The sequence below is a fragment of the Natator depressus genome, chromosome 7, assembly GCF_965152275.1.
Source record: "Natator depressus isolate rNatDep1 chromosome 7, rNatDep2.hap1, whole genome shotgun sequence".
NCBI classification, from domain to species: domain Eukaryota; kingdom Metazoa; phylum Chordata; order Testudines; family Cheloniidae; genus Natator; species Natator depressus.
In genome coordinates this window covers 106,787,600-106,794,238 of record NC_134240.1, presented here as the reverse complement: position 1 = coordinate 106,794,238, position 6,639 = coordinate 106,787,600, and the positions used below count along the sequence as shown (strand labels likewise).

At 47.7% G+C, this 6,639-nt stretch overlaps 1 pseudogene; it reads right to left on the bottom strand.

Moving 5' to 3' along the window:
• Nucleotides 1-337: 337 nt before the first annotated feature.
• LOC141991281 (zona pellucida sperm-binding protein 3-like) lies at nt 338-6,264 on the bottom strand (annotated as a pseudogene).
• Nucleotides 6,265-6,639: the final 375 nt, after the last annotated feature.

Below are 6,639 nucleotides of genomic sequence, written 5' to 3'. Positions count from 1 at the left end.
CCTCCTTTCAGTCTAGGTGTTTCTTACCCACAGTCTTCAACCAAGAGATAGCTACTGAATCATAGTGCCCATTAGATCACACAGGGATACTTCTGCCCCTTTAGAAGATCTGGATTGATCACAGAGATTGAAATATAGTTTCCTGTTTATTGTACAGGCTAGGAAAGAGACCAATAATTCCTGTATTTCTTGTACACATGAAAGATTCCCAGGAAAGGGAAGGCAAGAACAATGGCTACAACAAGCAATGACAACCCCAGCACCATCAGAGGCTTCTCTGCTACACTTTAAGAGAAAACACAGGGTTAGGACTTGAGTCATGAGTTTGGCAGCCATGTCACACAGTCAAATTCATACCCTGTAATCCCATCTTTGTCACTCTGGTTTTGTTTTCTGGAAAATTCCTGGAGTGTTGATCTGCATCAAGGACAGAAAGAGGTCCAACTATACTATCAGCCTCAGCTTCCCTGAAAGTAGGTGCTGCTTCACTGAAAGAGGTACAGTATTAGGGAGCTTGTTACGAGTTAGTCCACTCACCCATGGAACATGTTTGCGAGACCTTATGATTCACTTAGTCAGACCAAGTCAAAGCTTTACAGACTCTGCCTGAAGATAAACATGCTCCCTGTCTGTTGATTAGATGCATGCGACAGACATACCATGACTAGAAGACACATCTCTCCTCCAGGGTCTATGCAGAGGGATACATCTTCTGGATTATCCTCCAAGTGACCCACAGTCCCCATCTCACAGCAGCTACAGATATTCCTGGTGCCTTCCACAGGTGACCAACTGCAGTGGGAGAGATGGCAACGTTAACAGGGAGAAACCTTGGTTCTTCAACAGCTCTTCCATTTCCCTCTCCCCTCCTCATCCACCCCCAAAAAGTCTACTCATGTGTTGGTTGCTTTGTTGAAGGAGCCTTGTTCAGAGAATCTGGAGCTTAGTCAGCTGCAGTGACCATATGGCATGTAATATAGATCTAGGTGCAACTGTGAATAGAGGGATCAGAACTGTCAGAGTGGGACAAGGGAACACTACAACGTTGCGGGACCTAGGCCTCTAGTTTGGAGTAAAGGAAACAGTTCTTACCAAGTTTCTGGTATCTCCAGCAAACCGGAAAATGTCAACTGTGAACTGCAGGGAATCTTGCTAAGGCCATGGGGATAGGAAAGCTGAGGATGTCATCTGATCTCCCATCTACTAGATAGCTAGGTTGAAAAGACCCTGGTTAGAGCAATCCTCTACTCACTAACTCTTTAAAAGATATGTCAGGCCATGAAAGCCCCTCCCACCGAGATCCTACCCATTGAAGTGGATCACATATTGGAGAGTGGAGTCCCGCTGTGGAATTAGCATAGCTACACAACGGTCTGTAAAGCACCTCAGCACAACATGACTTCCAGTACTGACATCGGCTTGAATGTGAATCATACCCCCCGGTGGAATCCACTGGAGGTCCTTTCAGCTGCCCAGTCATCTGCAAAAGCCTTACAAGCTGTGCACTTAGCATTAACAAAGGTGAATCAAGGGAGAGTGTTTCCTGCTATTATTGTGTTGGAGGAAGAGAGTGGGGGTATTTACTACAGCGCTCATTACAAGATGCAGCATCTTCTCTTTCCAGAAGAAAGCCCATGCTTTCTAGCCAGATACAGCAGGTGCAAGAAGCAGTGCATGCTACAGGATAAGTGCTGGTCCCTACTGAGCTACTCCCTCAGGAAGCTTTCACCACTCCCCTGCATAGAAAGTAACTTGAACTGGTAACCCAAGTGTGTGTGCACACACGCCTACACCTCAACATACTAGACTCCTCTGCCTTCAGGAGACCTAGTAAGGGGTCTTTTTTGCATGTCATCTGCCTCATGCTGCTATGATTTTGGCTAATGCCAAGGAAGTCCCCAAATTTTTCATACCACCTACCGTTCATCAGACGCAAGAAAAAACCCAGCCTCTCTTCTGCAGATAGCATAGACCTGAAGGGAACCCATGTTGGCTTGATTGCTTTCTGCTCAAATTGTTTCTCCTGAAAGATAGAAACGCAGAGTGGGATCCACAAAGCAACTTACTTGCCTGGACTCCAGAATAGGCACCTAAGTCCCCCATGTGTACCACCATAGGGATCTGACTCCTGCCTGGCTGTCACCTAACCCTGTAGACGCTAAACTCAGGACCTAACTTACTACTGTGAAAATTCCCTAGGAAATTCTGGGGCATGTACATTTCTGCCTCCCTACAGGCATCTGGACACCTATCTCCCGCTTAAGCTACAGAGCAATTCACAAACAGGGGGAAGATAGGGATGCAGCCACCTAAGTTGCATGCAGGGGCAAATCCAGTAGATGAGCCCAGAGGCCACCTACTGGATCAGGTCCCATTCAAAATTCGATTGGAGCAGGCAGTGATGCCACCCTTAACCATTAGCTCAATGGTTAGAGCTCTCACTTGGGATGTGGGAAACCCATGTTCAGTTTCCCCCTCTCTGCCTGACCGGAAGAAAAGAGAGTCTCTATTCAAATCATCCCCCACCTCAGGCAGGGAGGGGGAAATTGAATCTGGTCTCCCATATCCCAGGTGAATACTCTAACCACTGAGTCATGGGATAGTCTGATGTGAGGCTCCCTCAATCTCTCCAGTTGAAGCTGGTTAAGTAATGAAAGAGTAATTGGAGCAGAGGGATGGGACCCCTAGCTACTGGACTATAGAGACTCTCTGTCTCTGGCCCAGAGCAGCACCAGCACTGGAGGTTGTGTGTGAAGCAAGGCAGGTGTTGAACTTGTTCCTGCAAGGAACACTGTAGGTCCCTGACTCCAGGCAGTAGGTTCTTGTTTGTGGAACACTAGCAGAGATAGGCACCTTCCTGCAGCCCAGACTTATGAGGCTTGGTCTATGCTACCAACCTACGTCGGTATAACTATGTCACGAAGGGGTGCGGAAACACCACACCCCCAAGCGACAGTTATACTGCCCTGGCCTCCTATGCAGACAGAACTATGTTGACAAGAGGGCTTTTCCCATTGACATACTGCAGCTCCCCAAGAGGTGGTAGCTATCTATGCTGACAGGAGAGCATCTCCTGTCAGCATCAGTAGCATCTTCACTACATGCTACAGCAGCCCAGCTGCACCAGTGCAAGCCCTTAAGTACCTATCTCTGAGAGGGGGGCAGGGTTTAGCAAACAGCCCTCTCATCGGCATCTCCCACTGGCTACCTTAAGTGGCTCCTCTCCTGTTGTGCTGGCTTTTGTGGGTTGGAGTCTAAGGTACCTCTATCTCCCCAGTCATTGTATAGGTACCTAGGCTCCCTAACTCGGGCTGTTGATTGAAATGTTGTTCCTTTGACTTTCTAGGTACCTAAAAGTTAGACACTCAATGTTGCAATGCCCACATCTGGATCCCCTCTTGCACCCCCCCACCCCCAGTTGCTAAAGTAGAACCCAGACTGGCAAGTGAATGTGAAAGATGAGATTAAAACACCTGACTCACCTTGGATAACAACACTCAATAGGAATCACAGCTGGATTTGTTCTTAAGATAATAGAGTTGTTTTCAGCAGATGGGTTGTAATAAAGGTTTGTGCTGTAAACCAAGGAGTCTGGTGTCATCTGGAAAGATTCACATATTGAAGGGAGAGAATCTGGTATAATTAATCCTTCCTTTAAAGACTATCAAATAAGCAAGGCATCTAGCACTCAGGTTATGTTTGGGCCATTAGTGTTAGCTCCATGGCAGGCTAACTCCTGCAGAAACATTTGTCACCATATGCCATGGAAATCTGCAGCTCCCTGAGGAGATTATAAACTGCATTCAGTAGTTTATTCTGCTTTCTATGGAAGTATTAGAAATAGCGATAGTCAGATTAGTTCTTTCCCCCAAATTGTAGACCCACAACTGTTTGGAATCTGGTCACCCTCAGAGATTGTCTTTTTACCCAAAAGAAAAGGAAAGGTGCCCAGACACCCACCAATGCAGTAAATGCTTCTTTGGGTGATTTTTCACTAACGGCAGTTTTAAAGGTCCCATTTACTAGTTACTCCAGTTCTCAGTTCTGAGAAGAGTTACTTTAATACTCTGGATTGCAAGTGGGAGAATATGCATTCAACCACCACCAAGACTTATTTTGAGAGATGTACCTAAGCCAATATGGGGTGGCACAGTTTCATTTTCAGTGAATTTGTTAGCTAGTTGATCCCCACCTCAGGTATAGGAGTCCTCTTCATTCTCAAGCATGACACACTTGAGAAAGTCCCTAGTAAACTCTGATCTGGATTTTGGTTGGCCGTGTGAAGTGGATGAGGACTTCATCCCAGCAGCTTTACATGAATTCACACCTAATCTTCTTTAATGAGGACAGGCACCAGTTAGAAGGAATTAGCTAAATGAGACCCCTATTCCTTTCCCTAAGCAGCTGGTTTGTACAAAGTTGTAGTCTTTAGGAATGTTATAGAAGTAACAGAGTATTTCAATTAGTTTGAGAACCACAAGGAAGATATGATGCAGCCTGAGGGTGGGATCCACAGAGGTACTTGGGCACCTAAGGCTCTGGTTTAGGTACCCAAGTCCCAGTTTTGGCTCCACTGTGAGGGAACCTTTACCCTGAAAACTCAGCACCTACATTTCTGCCTGTAGCGTGTGCACTGCAGCCACCCTCTAGGTGTCTAGCCGGTCTGGGGTGGTTAAAGCACTCAGCTAGGAATCCCACATGCAGTTCACCCCACTCCACCTGAGGGCATGAAAGTATTTGGCCAGGGGTCTTCCGCCTTGCAGGAGAGTGCTCTACCCACTGAGCTATGGGATATTCTGGTGTGCGGTGCCCATCTCTCCTGTAGAAGCTGTTCCAATGTGGATAAATAAGGAAAGAGGGATTGGAGCAGGGGGAGTGGACCTGGAGTCTCCCACTTCCCAGGTGGAGATCATAACCACCAGACTACAGAGTTTGGGCCAGTCTCTCACTGGCCCAACCACCATTGAATGATTTATCCACAGTGGAATAGTCGTTGGGCATCTCCCATTGATTATCTTAAGAGCCTCCCCAAATAGCATGCTGGCTTCTTTGGATCACCTGGTAAGGCACCTATCCCTCCCCGTGCAGCGTACAGGGATCCTGGACACCCAGCGCAGCTTTGTGGATTGCAGTGTTGTTCCCATGATTTTCAAGGTGCCACAACACCCTTAAGTCCCTTTGTGGATCCCACCCCTAATACCAATTAAAGTGTTTATCTCACTCCAGTGTCACACACTGAAGTCACATCACAATGCAGTGCACTCTCAGAACTAGGGTGACCATATTTCCCAAAGGGAAAACAGGCTACCATGTGGGGCTAGCCTGAGCCCTACCCCTCCCCATGCAGGGCTGGCCAGAGCCATTCACCCAAGCCATGTCTCCCCCTCCCTGCACAAGATTGGCATCGCTGCTCACCTGAGCCCTGGCCTCCCTCCCTGTGCAGGCTGGCATTACCACTCGACCCAACCCCCTCCCCATGTTCCTCTGCACTCCATTGGGGGGGGGCAAAAGTGGGCATTTGTCCCATTTGCACTTGCCAACGGATCAGGTTGGCAAGAGCAAAAAGGACAAATGCCCACTTTTGGGGGGAAAAAAAAAAGAAATCGGGCAGTCCGGGACAGGACTTAAAAAAGGGACTGTCCCTGCCAAAATGGGATGTACGGTCACCCTACTCAGAACGCCATAGCACAACAACTAGACTCCCTACAGTGCTGTTGTCTTCTTGCAGCTGGCAGGATGGAGAAGCCGAATCCCAGCACCTTCTCTCACCTTCAGGAGGAGTAAACAAAGGGCACAGACCACTAGACTGTCTGTACTGTGCTTCTTGTTCCAGCTTGCATGGGTCCGCTCGCCCTGTGATTGCACTTGTGCTGAGAACCCTGCCAAATCTAGGGCAGCACACCAATACCACCTCCAGGTTCTGTTGATTTAGAGATTTCAGCATTAGACAAGCTAGAAGAGTTTTCTGGTTATCCACAACTAGACAGAGCTAAGGGGGAGTCATTAGATACTGACCCTGCAGTTTAATTTTGAGAGAGCAAACCCAGTCCTTACCTGCAGCACACTGCCACATTCATGCAGTCCCATCTGAAAGATAACCCTGTTGGCTGCAGCATTCAAAGCAGAGTGCTGGCAAGCAGCTGGGCCAAGGCTCAGATCAGTAGCTTTGATCAGCTGGCCTGTTCCAAAGAGGTCCTGGTGTACAGTTATTACCATCTGAGACTCTTGGCATTGTAAGGTAACAGGTTGCCATAAGGACACAGCTCTAGCTAGAGCCCAGGGAAGGGATGGAGCAGGTGATAGCACACAGGACTGTCTTAGGTAAATATTAACTCTGTTTGAGGGTCTCCAACCCTGCTAAAATGCTCCTAGACAAATTCCAGAAGTCAGAGCAATGTACTGTATTAATTATCAGAAGCAGAAACATCTGCTTCCTACTCTCACCCATTCTATTTCATCTGAGTAATTGCACCATACACAAAGGCTGTTGCTCCAAATCCCTTTATACCCCATGTCCATTCACAGCTGCGTCAGTTAATTGACCTTCTCTCAGCCTGTAGTAAATAATCTGCCGGCAAGCAGAGCCCTTTCCAGTGGCCAGAGCAGAATTTGGAGTAGGGGGAGTAATGAGGTCTTGTC